Here is a 15395-nt window from a genome sequence, read left to right as displayed (position 1 = left end):
CTCCAGCATTCCGCTCCTGCAGCGCAAGCAGCTTCCTGACCATTAGCCACCTTCGGGACGGAGTGGTCAGTTGTACTTGGGAAATTTTAGATCAGAACGTCTCCAGGGAGACACCTCTCTGTGACAGCTTTCCCCGGAGCCAGAGAGAATACATTGCCAACACATTCTGCCAGCACAGGACTGTAACAACTTCTCTGCCACTCAGTGAGTCACAGCCAGGTCCTCTCCAACAACGTCTGAGTTTCTCCCTTGAAGTAGAGAGGGTCTCTTTCTCACAGACTTCATCTCAGCCCTGGAACAGTGGCTGTTTCTTTTTTCTAATATCCCTGTCCTCTTTACTCTTACCAGCCCCTCCCTTATTACTCCAACCTCTTATATCAGTGAATTCTTTTTATTAAACTATCTTGTTCAAGCTACTGGTGCTGTCGCCTGACTGGCCTCTGAGACAGCACGCAGGTACGCTCGCATTCCTAAGTTGTAAAATGGGTATTAACTGTTCGGAGACTCCCTGACGAAACAGCCACCACCACCGTAACAAAAAACACTTTTGCTAACCACCATTTTTTTTTTTTATCCTCATAGTATCTCTGTAAGACAAATATGTTTACCCTCATTTTACAGATGGGAAACTGACAAGTAAAATGGTAAAATTACTCACCGAAGGTCCCAAAGCCATAGGAGATGCTACAGTTATTACCATCAAGACTGACTAGCTGTGTCTCCCCCCAAACTGGAGACGTTATTTAAGATAAGGGATTATTCTAACTTTTTCTCTTAGTTTCCCCTCATAAAAGGCAAGGTTCAAACTAAGGATAACTGATTCAGAGACCTATGCTCTGCATTGCTGGAATACACACACGACCTCCAACTTTTCAACATAGCGTAGCTATTTGGTGAAACAGGTCAGGGTACAAGTAGCTTCCAATAGAGACTTCAAGCTTGCCTTAGACTTCTGGGAATTATGGTCTTCATAAAATTCTTCCCATGTCCAACTTGGCAGTCTACCACCATAAAAGGGACACAGCTAAAGACCAGTGACTAAGGGGAGCTGATGTCAATTAAGCAGCTTCTCTGTTTGGGTCGACATCCGACGTCCAAATGATGAGCCAGTATTTTTAACACAAGAAGCAATGAGTAGCATCAAGACTGACTATGTCTCTCCAAAGGTATTTACATTAGGTATTTACATGAGGGATCATTCTTACTTTTTTCCTAGCCTCCTTAAAAAAAAAAAAAAAGCCACCTGCAAAGCAAAGCATTTGTTGAGGAATTTTTAATGACTTGTTCAATCCCCACTCATTATCAAGAAAACGCTTACATCTGTGAAGGATTAAATATTATGATCCATTCTCATTTTTCTAGAAGTCCTATTAACCTCCAGAAGAGTAATTCCAAAAGATAAACAGAGCAAACACCAAACAAGAACGTTTTGAAGCAAAAGCCTTCCTTGAAAAAATAGCTACATCTCTGTTAGCTCCATCAAGTCCTGGCTTAGCACTCTGTTTTGCTTGAATCAAAGACAGAGATGGGCTGCCAACAATGACTCCCTGATGTCTTCTGGATGAAATCCAACCCCATAGTCTAGAACTCAAGGTCTTTAGAGACTGGCTTTGCTTTATTGGCACAGTGGCATCTTCTCCATGCCCACGGCTGAGATTCAGCCAGGACTCAGGAAAATCTCCTCCAGTTGTTAAAATACTGTAACACATCTGTGCTAGGAAAATAGCCCTTCCTCAAGATTTCACACCCCCTGCCCTTCTATAATCCACCAACCTAGGAGTTGAATGCTTGGCATAACCAAGAGACCTGTAGGACCTGTTTCAGGCCTCTGCCAGCATAAATTCTGGATCATCAGTATTCCTGCCAATCACCCTTCCCCCAAAACTCCTGCTTCTTGTGTGGCCTTTGCCAGAGAAGTTGAGGACCTCAGCAGAAGAAAGGGCATCCTTGACATTGGTGCTGACATCCTGCTAGATATCCACCTAGGTTCTGAAGCTGTGACCATCCACCACCGGCTTGCTCTCCCCGAGGTTGACACCATGTAGCTACCAGTGGTGACTGCATCCTCTGAGAGACTTCACTTATAAGATATTCTGGGTCCAACAAGGAAAAATGGGAGAGCAGACAGGCTGGTAATAATAAGATTCAGCCCAGATATTGGCCAGGCACCATGGGTTCTATCAGTGTAGGTGGTTCTACTAAGTGCTTCAGCAACAGAAGGGAGGCTACAGGATTCAAAGGAGTAGCTTAGGCCAGGTGGCATGCTAGGTGTAGACCCCCTTTACACTGTCCCCATTCAATTTCACCTCAATTTAATGGGATGAGTTGTTAAAAACCTGAATCCTCACCTATCATGATCATTAACATTAATTTTCTTCATACAAATGATAGCTACCACATCCATAGCGTGAATCATGCTAACTGCATATTAACTTACTCGAATGCCATAAACACCACAATGATTATCCCCATTTTACAGAGAAATAAATTGAGGCACAGAAAAATTATTTAAATTTAAGAGACAGAGCCAAGATGTGAACCAGGCCCTCAAGCAACAGGGCTATGTTGCCTCTCTTGCTCTGAAGGGTAAAGTTTGACCTAATCAAATATAGCGTTCCAATAAACTTTTTGTGACATGTTTGATAATAGAGATATTGAGCATTTAAAATTTCAGACAGTATTATAACAGCTGGGAAATCTTGAATATAATTGCTCTGAGTTCAGCAGAACCTGAGCTGATTTAACGCCATGCACATTAATGGGAAAGTCACTGCAAGGATTTATGCAGTTCCCCGTGTCAAATCATGACTCAAGACTGGGGCATTATTTCGCTAGTGATAGATCAAATTAAAGATCTCAACAACTGTATTATTAAAAACAGTATGGAAATTATTAGAACATCATGAGTGATTTTTACTATAAACTCAACTGGCAAAGAGTTTTAAACCATTTGGTTAACTTAAAGAATAAAAGAGGTATAGGTTACTAGGTTTTTTATGATAATGTGTTACCACATGCATATGTGTTTTATTTTCGACCTAGTCCAGGCCCAGTATTGGGTGCCCCTTTCATCAAACTAGTCTATGCTTGCTCACTATCCTTCACTCCTACAATGACTGCCACAAGTCCCATTATTTCACTTGCTTCATCTACACAGAACATTTCTTAAGCTTTCCCCTAGAGTTCCACTTTACCTGTCTTCATCTTAGCTGCCTGTAATAACTCCAATTGTTCCCCCCAAAGTTCCTGTCTACCTAGAAGCTCAGAATGCAACATTTGAAAATAGGATCTATGCAGATTTAATTAGTTAAAATGAGGTTATATTGGAGCGGAGTTGGCCTGAAACCCAATGACTGGCGTCCTAGGAGGAAGGGACCAAGACTCAGAGAGAAGCAACCACGTGACAACAGATACAGAGATTGGAGGAAGGGATGCAGCTACAAGTCAGTGGACTCCGAGGATTGCCATGAGCCACCAGAAGCTACAAGAGAAGCTGAAGACCAGTTTCTCCCTAGAACCTCCAGAAGGAGCTAATTCGACCAATACTTTGATTTCAGACTTCTGGTCTGCCAAACCGTAGGTAACAAATTTGTGGTTTTCAGCTATCCAGTTTTTTGCAGTTTTTTAACGACAGCTCTAGGAAACTCACAGTCTCCTATCGTCTACCAGTTGTTCCCACACCTTAGTGGTGTCAGAATCACCCAAAAAGCTTGCGAAACACAACAGTGAGCCCCAGTCTGAGTCTGAGGTATTATGAGTTTCCATAGGTCTGACAATGTGCATGTTTAACAAGTTCCCAGGTGCTGCTGATGTTGCTGGTCAGGGGACCACATTTTGAGGACTCCTGGGTCTATACTATTCATTTTGCCACTTAATTGCATTCAGTTTAGAACTTCATTACATCATATCTTACATCATGTTTATAATCAGTTCATAAATAGGAGGTCTGACTTCCCAGTGATCCCATGAGTGCCACAAAATCCATGCTTTAACCTACTTATGTTTATCCACAAGATATAATGGTAGCTGGCACATTGCTCAATTTCATAGTCCAAGCATAATGGTTGAGAGCATCAACTTTAAGCTCTTAAATCCCATTTCCTCATTTGCCAAATGGAGTTAATGGATTTTAATAGGAATTTTTGGTAAGTTCAAAGGAGACAGCATGTGAAATGCCTACAATATGACCTGGATTCTAGAACGTGTGCAGTAAATGTTAAGTACTATTGCTTTTAAACATTGTTTTTATTAATGAAAAAAGTTGGCTACATCTGGGGGAAATCATGTAAAACAGTGGATAAGCCAAAGTTGAAACCCAGAACTTGTCAAAGTCCCAACTCAAGATGTTATGGCCTTTGCACACATCATGCAGCCAGAAATACTGTTACACAAACCCCATCCACTCCTCACTCTAGCTCTGGATTGGCACGGCCATGTGCAGATTTATGCTTCAAGAAGGTTGCTCACAGCTGCATTATACCTCAGTCATCCTATTTATAATGTAAAGAAGGATTTGCGGTGTAAGAAAAACAGTATGGCCAAATCAAGAGAACTCCAGATATGCTTGCTACCACGCCAGCAAATGCTGCACGTCTCCTCCCACAAGGTCATCCTCTTTGACGGGGGGAAGGCAATTAACAACAGTAAACAAGCGGAGAAGGTACAGTGCAAAGTTTAGAGGTCCCAAAGAAATGGGTGACACAGAAAATTTCAGTTCAACTCAGCAGAAATTTATTAATCTACTTTTTACCAGGAAGCATGCTAAAGTTTTGGGAATCCAGAGGTTAGGAATACCAACAAGGTGCCTAAACTGGTGAGTCAGAGCAGAGAAGGGTTTGAGTAAACATCAGAGTCACTGAGCAAACCTCAGAAAGGAAAGAGAATTCCAGTATCAAAATTGCTGGGCTTGCTCTTCCTTATTCCCCCCTCCCTCGCCCCCCGCCTCAGTTGAGAGCAATGCTAGCCTTGAGAAGGAATGCCCACTCACATACAGTGAGATGGTGGACATTATGAGACCTATATTCCCTAGTTAAGCATCCAGTCAGCTGTTGGTCCCACTCTGAGCTTCCTTGGCCCAATTATTGCAGCTCTTTCTCAGTTCCTTCATAACAAAACCATTCCTTATGTCCCCATTTCAGAATCTCAGCTCCTGAAGATTCTCCTCACCCTTCTTTTACCTCAGTCTCTGCTTTGGTTTCTTACCCCAAATCCAGTTCTTCCCACGTCTGCATCTCCATTATTTTATCTCATTCCCTGGAACTGAGGGTCACCAGTACCCTTCAGAAGCCAAATGTCCATCTCCCACAATCTCTGCCTCTTACCCACAGAGGAGCATCTCCTGTTGCCAACTACTCACGGCTTAGACCTCTGATTCCATGGTCGCTCTTGCCCTCAGTTCATCCTATATGGAAAACCATGTTCTCTAAGCCCCATTGTGGAAGGGACCAGAGTTCAGGGTCTCAGTCTAATTGGAAAAGAAGAATTAATAGGGTCGAGAGAAAGCCCAAGCCAGGGTCCTAGAGCCCACCAAGAACAAAGTGTGCTGGCAGCAAGTAAGAAGAAAAAGAAGGCATCACAAGAGTGAGACAAGAGAGAGAAGGCCCCCCCACCCATAAACATGACATTTGACAATAGCAACTCTAGCCTCATGGTCACCAAACGTCTGAGCTTCCAGTGTCAATGGAGTAGGAAAACCTTCCTTCCATCACAAAACTGTTATTCTTCGTCCACCCCAAAAGAGATAGTGATGTACTGGCTGGAAATACCTCATTAGAGCAAATGGAGACCTTCCTGTTGCTTCTTTGTCAGGTGCCACTGAAAGCACAGGAAAATTCGTGTTGCAAGAGACTAGGTGACACATCCATCACAGTGGAGGTAGTTGATAATGAGAAAGCAAGTACTGATAAAAATCTTGAAGGCAATGTGCAGGACAAAATGAGGGTATGGGTAATCCTCTGAATAAAAGTGCATATCCACTTTCAGAGCCAAATGCTGGCCACTGAACTAGGAAAGTAATATTGAAAAAGGCCACAGAGGAGAATTCCATGTCAGGCGTGAAAGGGATGAGGCAGGGGTCTGCTTTGTTCAGCTTTTCCCTTAAAACCAGCAAGAAGGAAGGTAGGTTTTCACACACTTCAAAATCTGTCCCCGGCCCTACCCTATTCTCATCCTGACTCAAGCTAGCTTGTCCCTTCACTCATGTGTACTGAAGAGGAATATCAGTGAGTAAAGCTGTTCCAGTCTGGAATAGCAGCCAGAAAGCCCAGTGTTAGAGAATCTGCAGTGACCGGACATATGTGGCCTTTGCCTTCATGAAGCCTGGCTGAAAACGGGAACAAACAATTTTAAAGACAACTATTTTAATAGCACGGATCTGGTAACATGTGCTGAGAGGACAGACAAGAAAAGGGATGTTAGGATGTGTTCAATACAACCTTCCTCTCCTTAGCCAGAAAGAAAATTGCCGAAAACTGTCCCCAACACCCAAGTCACGCTGCTGATTTATACCCTGTATCAAGCTGGGGTGTTATTGATGTCTCCGTGAATTTAATTAGCCGGTGATTTCCACTGGCTAAGTTCCTTTGTTTTCCAATTGAGCAACTCTACAGACTGTTATGATCTTATACAACTTGCAAGGTAAGGGGACTAGCCTTTCCTTTAAATAGAGCCCTGCATTTTCTCCAGGATATAGGTACGATTCTAGGAAGTGCTTAACATATGGGACTTAAAACCAAAATCAGAAAGGGCAAAAACCACAAGAAAGAGACGGCAGTCCTGATTCCAAGAGTCACATACTTAATCTGAAGGACAATACTGTTCAATTCAAAAAAGAAATTTTTTTGAGAGAATAAACTACAGATTTAATATAGATTATAATGTCTCCTTGTGATCTGGTTCACACTCTGCCTTGGTTTTCCAAGCAGTAACTTTGGTTTATTAACTTCATTCGTATCTGGGTTGAAAGTTATTGACTCTACAATAAAAACAACAATCTTCTGTAGAAATGTTCCTTTTTACTTTAGAGATCCCATCTAACTACTGAGGAATCTATAAAGACACTTTGCAGACAGGGCCACGGGTGTGGACTAATCACCATCATTCACAAAAGGTCCTGTTAAGTAGCCAATCCAGTAGAAAGGTAATACCAGCCCACCAGGTACTTAACCTGGTATAACCCAACTGTATTCCTATATCTTCCAATTAGTAAATCCATGAAATGTCCTGGGCACCCACCAGATTCACTGTGGAAATATTCAAACTGAATAGAGATGTGGCTCCTTCATTCAATCATGACTTCCAGAACCTCAGATATAATTCCATTAAGTGTATCTTAACACATAGAAATGAAAATGGTGCAGATAAGTTCAGCGGATTCAGGTGGGGTTGCAGTGTTAGCACATAAAAGGCACTCGAGAAGAGATTTACTGAATGGGTTAGAACTGGTATGTGAATTCAGCAAAGTCGCAGAATATAAAATCAATATGCAGAAATCTGTTGCATTTCTATACACCATTAACAAAGCATCAGAAAGAGAAATACAGAAATCAATCCCATTCACAAGTGCACCAAAAGTCATAAAATACCTAGGAATAAACCTAATCAAAGAGGTAAAAGATCTGTATACTTAAAACTATAGAAAACTTATGAAAGAAATTAAAGAAGACACAAAGAAATGGAAAAATAATCCATGCTCATGGATTGGAGGAAAATATATTGTTAAAATGTCTGTACTACCCAAAGCAAACTACACATTCAATGCAATCCCTATCAAAATAACACCAGCCTTCTTCACAGAGCTAGAGCAAACAATCCTAAAATTTGTATGGAACCAGACAAGACCCCAAATAGCCAAAGCAATCTTGTAAAAGAAAACTAAAGCAGGAGGCATCACAATCCCAGACTTCAAACTATACTACAAAACTGTAATCCTCAAGACAGTATGGTACTGGCACAAGAACAGACACTCAGATCAATGGAACAGGAATGGAGAACCCGGAAATGGACCCAGAAACATATGGCCAACTAATTAATCTTTGACAAAGCACCCAAGCCAAAACCAAAAATGCTATCTGACCTAAACACCTGGCCTAATGATTTGCATGCTAAGATTTTTAGGTCACCAAGAATGGCTAACAGTTTAGAGACCTCAGCAGATCCTAAGTCCACACGTTGGGTCTTATTGGGGAGCTGGTTTAAGGAATAAGGGCTCAGACTTGGGAGTCAGGGGTTTAAATCTATACCTTTGGGCAAACAATTTTCCCTGCTTCAGTCTACTTATTTGTAAAATGCAGGTAACATACTACCTTCTTCATTAGGTCATTGTTAGGATCAAATGACAAACATTTAAAAAAAAAACATTTAACACAGAGCCTGGCATATGATTGATCAACAGTAGCAGAATGTTACTCAACCTTATAATTTGGGTCCTGAACGTTCCTTCTCTTTATACGGGATGCTCCAGTTAGAAAGAAACGCATTGGTCAGAGTACCCCACTCAGTAAAAAATGAATTGTTTCTCAAGATTTTTAATGGACATTGAGGAGGGCACCTGTTGGGATGAGCACTGGGTGTTGCATGGAAACCAATTTGACAATAAATTTCATATTAAAAATACATACATACATACATACATACATACATACATAAACATTAAAAAAAAAAGACTTTTACTCCTTGCTGCATACAGCAACAGATAAATACACAACACAGTAGAGAGAGAAGATGACTAAATGTCACAATTCCTAGGTTCTACTTCTGACTCACTACTGAGACCCCCGAGGCAATTCATTTAATTCCCTAAGCCACAGTTGCCTCATCCGTTAAACTAAAAAACTAAAAGCAGAGGGATAATGCTTCAAGGAGAATATTACCGTGACTGCGTATGTCACAGTCACTGTGTCATATAAAACTGTGAGAGTGAAAGCATTTTTTTTTTACTAGCCACAGTATGTGAATACAGATGGAAGAGTTAAAGGAGGGTCCCTTACGTGAGCCCTTCAGATCGCTGAAGGGGTCTGGAGGGCAGGCACTTCCTGGCCCAGAGTCACCCATTCTCAAGTTCCTTCAGCCACTTGCCAGGCTGTAGCCCCCGGATGACTTCTATTGCAACTTCCCTCTCTATTCCTGAGCCAAACAGGCAAAGAGCTGTGAAAGCAATTCCCAGGCTATGTCACTGTCGATCAGGTTTCCCCGCTGCCTCTGGAAACCCACTCTGTGAGTTAATTACCCATTGTGAAAAAGTCATTTATCCTCAAATCCCTGAGCACAGAGCCCTTTCAGGTTGGTGCCCTCTCCTTTTTGAACCTTGTTGCTTCTAATTAGTTGTGACGTCCACCTTCTCTGCATGCCACAGAATATTGTCCCTTGCTCTCCTCTTCCCAGGTTGCCATATTTATTCCCATTTTTAGTATTTCTGGGGCCTGGGGAATCCTTGTGGACCTCAGATCCTAAGAGAAACCTTAAAATGTCAGCTGAGAGGAAGAGACAGACACACGGGAAGAAAGACTAATGAACCCATCTGTAAAGATATTGACTTGAAATTGGAGCCACTCACTGGGCAGGGAGGGTACAGAGAATATTCAGCTAAGAAGCAGGAACTAGGATGGAGTTCTAACCTAGGTAGAATTTGATATTAGGAGACATTAGAAATGGTCGAGGTCAAATTTATACATGTAAAAAAAAAATTACCTGGGTCATCTTTCTCTTTAGGCTCTTTATTGCTTGCTGCATGGCACAGAGGCCAAATATTATGGGCTCTGGAAGAATAGTAACTAGGCCAGTGCCTCTTTAAGATGCACAGTCTAATTCAGTAGGTCCAGGGTGGGAGCTGAGATTCTGAATTTTTAACAAACTCCTAGGCAATGTCAGTGCTGCTGGGTTCTAAGCAAGGTAGACACAAGTGGCTACTAAGATGGAGAATCTGTGATCAAGCAACAGAAAAAGAGACTGAGAGGCTGAAAGGCATCAGATTCAAGGAAGAGGATTGTAAGGAAGTATTTGTACCCACAGCAAGTGCTTGTGGATTCCTACTTTGTGTGAGGCCCTAAATATGAACCAGGGAGAATCGCTTCTGCCCCCATCAAGTCTGTAATCTGATACTAGACCGTAACTTCAATCCATTGGTAGACAACAGGGGAGACAGGCAGACTTGCAGAGACAAGAACTCAAGCGCCACCCGCCCCCCCATCAACAACACCTCCAAAGCAGAATGCCTCTGCTGTCCCCTTAGTCTGCCATTACTGAGGTGGGGGGGGAGGGTCACGGCCAACCCCCTCTGCCTGGACTACCACAGGCTGGTCCTAACTCAGCTCCAAGCTTTTACTTCTTCCCTGCTTCCAGTTCACTCCCCGCCAACAGCCAAGAGCAGTCTTTTCAAGTAAATGAGAGTTCTGCTTCTGTCCCAGATGGAGAGACAGAATGGATTTACCCTCCTGCTTGAAACAAATATACGTGAAACAACAGTTTTGAAGGCCCTGAACATCAGGCAATCCTCAGAGGGTGATCCTGAAAGATAGAAAAAGAAGTAAAGCCAACCCTGTGGTTTCCCCCAACTAACACTCTTAAGACTGTTTCCAGGCAAGGGCTCACAGAGGGGGACCCAGGCAGAGCCCAGTGGACTCCGAGTGGAGACAGAGCAGAGTCTGGGGAGACCAAGGCAACAGAGATAGACAGGCAAGAGCCACATGGGCAGAGAGCCCAAATTTCTGTACCAAGCCTCCTTTAATCACTCAGCAGGGTACTGAACATCATCAAATATGTAGGAGAATGCTGCCTGTGGCCAGGGAAAAAGCCATCCAAGAGAATTAGGTCACAGTTCCCTGTGATGTTCACCTGGGAATCAGCCCTGTACCAGGCAGAGTGAACCCAAAACTCTGGAGGAAGGCCCAGAGACCTGTGTTTTACAGGCTCTCCAGGGAATATTCTGATATACATCCAATTTTGAGAATGACTGCCCTAAGAAAGTGGTTCTGTACTCTCACTGAGTATTAGGAGATCATCTAAGAGATTTTAGAAATCCTGATGCCTAGGCCCCATCTAGAGAACAATTAAATCAATCTGAGTAGGACTGGATATGACCTGAGAATCTGCCTTTCTAACAAGTTTCTGGGTGAGGCTGAAGCTGTTGGTCTAGGAACGTCAGGTTCAGGGTCTGATGAGGGGTGGAGCTTGCCCTTGGTAGCAAAGTATCTCTCCCTGCAGAGAAGACAAATGGTGTAGGTAGGAAATCAGGCAGAATCTGACAGATTTCCTCAAACCCCTCTACTGATGGGGAAATCACTATATTCCAAAGTATCCTACCTGGGGATAACTCTAGTTATTAAGAATTTCTTACATGCTGAGCCAAAATCTTGCTCCCTATAACCTTTCTGTTTTTAATCCTTATTAAGGTCTTTTCCTTTTTCTGACTTCACTTTTCTCCCCTTTGAAGGGATGAAACTCTGTTATCAAGCTGTAGTTAATCACTTTCAGTATAATGGTGCTATTTGATTGATCTGTCAGTTTCTTAATATCTTGGCCCTGTTAGGACCATGGCACTCAAACCTCAATGTACACTACATCATACAGGAATCTGATGAAAGGCATACATTTGGGATCCCACCCCCAGAGCATCCCATACTATAGTCTGGGGTGGGTACCAGATGTCTGCATCTTCTTAAATATCAAGAGCCCTTCTGATTCTCTAGGCCACATCCTGGGACCTATGATCCTAGAATCTTGCTCTCAAGTACAGCATCCAATGAATCATTATTTGCAGAATGAATCCTTTCAGTGATTCTTATTTTATTATTATTTTTAAATGTTTATTCATTTTTGAGAGAGCATGAGTGGGGTAGAGGCAGAGAGAAAGAGAGAGGAGGAAGACACCGAATCTGAAAGAGGTTCCAGGCTTCAAGCTGTCAGCACAGAGCCTGATGCGGGCTTGAACTCATGGACCACTCCAAGATCATGACCTGAGCTGAGGTCGGATTCTCAACCGACTGAGCCACGCAGGCACCTCTCCTTTCAGTGATTTTTAAACAAAGATACAGCATCCTAACAACTTTCATTCTGAACACTGAAAATTCTGCTAACATCTGCAGGTTCAATTCTGCCAACAAGGTCCCCTGCAATTTCTAGGTGGCCTGGGTGTCAAGATGATCACTGAGGTTTATATGTACAGAAAGTCTCCCACCACTAGGGAAGGTTAGACATTCTACTGCACTGGCCAGCTAAGAGTCACCCAGCCCAGGGGCCCAGACTCAGATGAAGTTAGCTCCAAGTCTAACAATCACATCCACTGGACAGGCTGACATCTTGTTGGCTACAAGCAGAGCTCTTGGACCTTTCAAGAATTCCTTTTTTCTGAGAAGCCCTAGGAAGAATGGATCAGAGACATTTTATACACAAAGCATTCAGAATGTGTGACAGCATCCAACTCTTTCTTCCAAGGAGCAATTATTAGTGTATTTCATATGGGAGAGAAGACATCTACTAAATGCAAAGATGTCTCTGAACTCACAGCAGATTTCAAATGGGAACAGAGCAGCAGAGCTAGGACCCCAAGGGAGGCTGTGGTCAGTTTCTAACTTTTCCCAGGAAGGTCCATACATCGTCTTAGCTTAGCTAAGGGTAGGATCTTCCCATATCATGTTGAAGATACTGTTGGCATACTGCAGAGATGACTTCACATTCAAGACCTACTTGTAGGACTTTGGGCAAGCCATTAACTTCCCTCATCCAGAGTCCAGGTCTCTACAGAAGGAATGATAGCCCCTGTGCCATGAATCTCAAAGCTCCTCACATCCACAGCAAAATATCCCATAAACTACTTGAGTATCAACAGTGCATACCACTTAGACTTTGCCATTATGTGTTTTCTAATTAACCCCTAAGGGAGTATAGTCAAGTTCTCTAGAGAAACAGACCCAGTGGGATACACAGATGGAGACAGATACGTCTCTCTGAGGGAACTGAAGAACTGGCTCTGAGGAATTATAGGAATTGGCTCATTCAGTTATAGAGGCTGAGAAGTATCTTGATTTGCTGTCTGCAAGCTGGAAACCCAAGAAGACCAGTCATGTAATCCAATACAATTCAGGAGGCCTGAGAACAACAGGCCAATGGTGTGCATACTAACCTAAGTACCAAAGCCTGAGAACCACGAGCACTGATGTCTGAGGGCTGAAGATGGAGCTCTCAACTCAAGTGAGAGACACAGTTTGCCTTTCTACTCCTTTGTGTTCTGTTCAGGGCCTCAATGGATGGGGTGCCGCCCACCCACAAGGGTGAAAGCATCCGCTTTACTCAGTCTCATCCAAACAGTTAACTAGAGGAGAGACACCCTCACAGACGCACCCACAACTGTTGTCTTGCCAGCTACCTGGGCTCAGTCAAGTTGACACATAAAATTAACCATCACAAGATGAGGCTTTCCTTATTGGTCATGGTGTTATTCATGCCCACAAGCCCATCTAAAGGAAACCATCCTGTGCATAGTCCTTAATGATGAGGCAGCCACACACTGTGTTACTACCACCATCACCATCTTCCAAGGACTCTAGCTGGACCATGGTGACACCAGTGTCCCAAGACAGCCGATCCATGAGCTGGTTGATGGCCCTGAATTCTCAGGAGAATGAAACCTTCTGGCCAGTGTCAGGAATTTGCAAGAGGCAACACAGGGAGAATGATAAAAACCATTAGGAGAAAAAATAATACAGCAGCCAAAATCATGAAGAGAACAGAGGGAGAGAAAAACTGTAGCAGGTTTGGAACATAAATAGTGAAGGCAGGAGATACACTCAAAGCAGCAGAGATGCAGAAAAGAGCAGAGTTTGTGGGACACCACCAGAATGCACACCCATTCACACCTGCTGCCTACGGCTCCACGACTGTCTTTAACCTGGTTCCTGTCTCCAAGAAGCCAAACTGTAACCATGGTTTCTTTGACTGCCTTCCTGTGAAAGCCCTTTCCTCTATGGCCACGTGTCTCCATTCCTGAGCTAGGCTTCTAGAAGTCTCCATCTCTGCAAACCCAAAGAACTTCACTCCTGTTCAGTTCGTAAACAATGTCACAAACACACCTGAATTTGCTAAAGTCTGTGCAGGTGTTAATGGGACAGATACTAAGAGGGGTTTACCGGGGCATCTGGGTGGCTTGGACGGTCAAGCGTCCGACTTCGGCTCAGGTCATGATCTCGTGACTTGTGAGTCTGTGCCCCGCGTCGGGCTCTGTGCTGACAGCTCCGAGCCTGGAGCCTGCTTCGAATTCTGTGTCTCCCTCTCTCTGATCCTCCCCCATTCATGCTCTGTTTCTCTGTGTCTCAAAAATAAATAAACATTGAAAAAAAATTTTTAAGAGGGGGTTTACCTCAGTAATAACTGAAGGGACCCCTTCAAATCCCAGCCATTTTGCTAGCAGTCTTCACAACTTCCAGTCAGAGAGGGTCTTAGTGATCCCCACCCTCCGGCATCCTCCCAGGCTTCAGGTTGACCTGAGACGCCTGGACATGAACTTCCGAGAAGGGAGGTGCAGATTTGCCTATTAGTTATACCAGAGCTTCAACCTATTGCTTTTTCTCCAGATTGCATCGTGCCCTTTACAAAACATTATACTCAAAGGAAGGGACCCCTCATGATCTTTATTTTCCCCTCAGTTTAATGCGGGCGGCAAGGGAGAGGGGAATTCGTGGACTAAGCAAGTTGCCAGTGTGGCCGTTAAAGTGACGTGTGGCGAGGACAGCAGCAAAACCTGCTTAGCACTCACAAACACCTGCTGGGAAGTATTTTTTCTGCCTGGGTTGCAAACAGTATTAAAACAATTTTCTTCCTTTAAGAGAAGAAGAAGGGGGTGTAAGGGGGGAGCAGCTGTTTCTGTGGGCTAACCTCGTGGAACAAGACCAGGGAGAATTAAGAAATAAACAAGAGGCAGGGAGAGCAGGTAGGGGGTCTCTGGCTACATGGGGGCCGGGAGCTCGGCTCAGTTGACCCTTGCTCTTCAGCTCTGAAGGAAATTTCCAGCTCAGGCCATCAATTCCCACTTGGCCACCCTCATATCGGAGACTTTGGGGATTTCAGAGCGCTCTCTCCACCTCAATTCCCTACAGCCTGGAGCCTGCTGTGGCAAAGGCATTTTTTTTTTTTTATTGTGTGCAGAGGGCAAAGAAAAGATATAGCCAACCTCCCCGCCCCCCTCTCTGGGGAGGTCAAGAGCTCACATTACCCTTCTGTGCATATTCCTTCTGTCCTAGTTCGGGTTCGGACCATCTCTCAGCAGAATCTCCCAGGTGACCACCTACGTGGTCTCTCCACCTCTCATCTCTCTCTCCTCCCCTCAGTCTTCCACACCGGTGTCATAAACATATAAAATGAAAGCAATCCTATCTGGCCAGTGTCTCACAACATCTATGCATTCC

Source organism: Panthera pardus, unplaced genomic scaffold (genome assembly GCF_024362965.1).
Source record: "Panthera pardus isolate Hobbes unplaced genomic scaffold, ASM2436296v1 HiC_scaffold_2, whole genome shotgun sequence".
Taxonomy (NCBI): domain Eukaryota; kingdom Metazoa; phylum Chordata; class Mammalia; order Carnivora; family Felidae; genus Panthera; species Panthera pardus.
The sequence above is the reverse complement of the archived record's forward strand: the minus strand, read 5'-3'. Positions refer to the sequence as shown.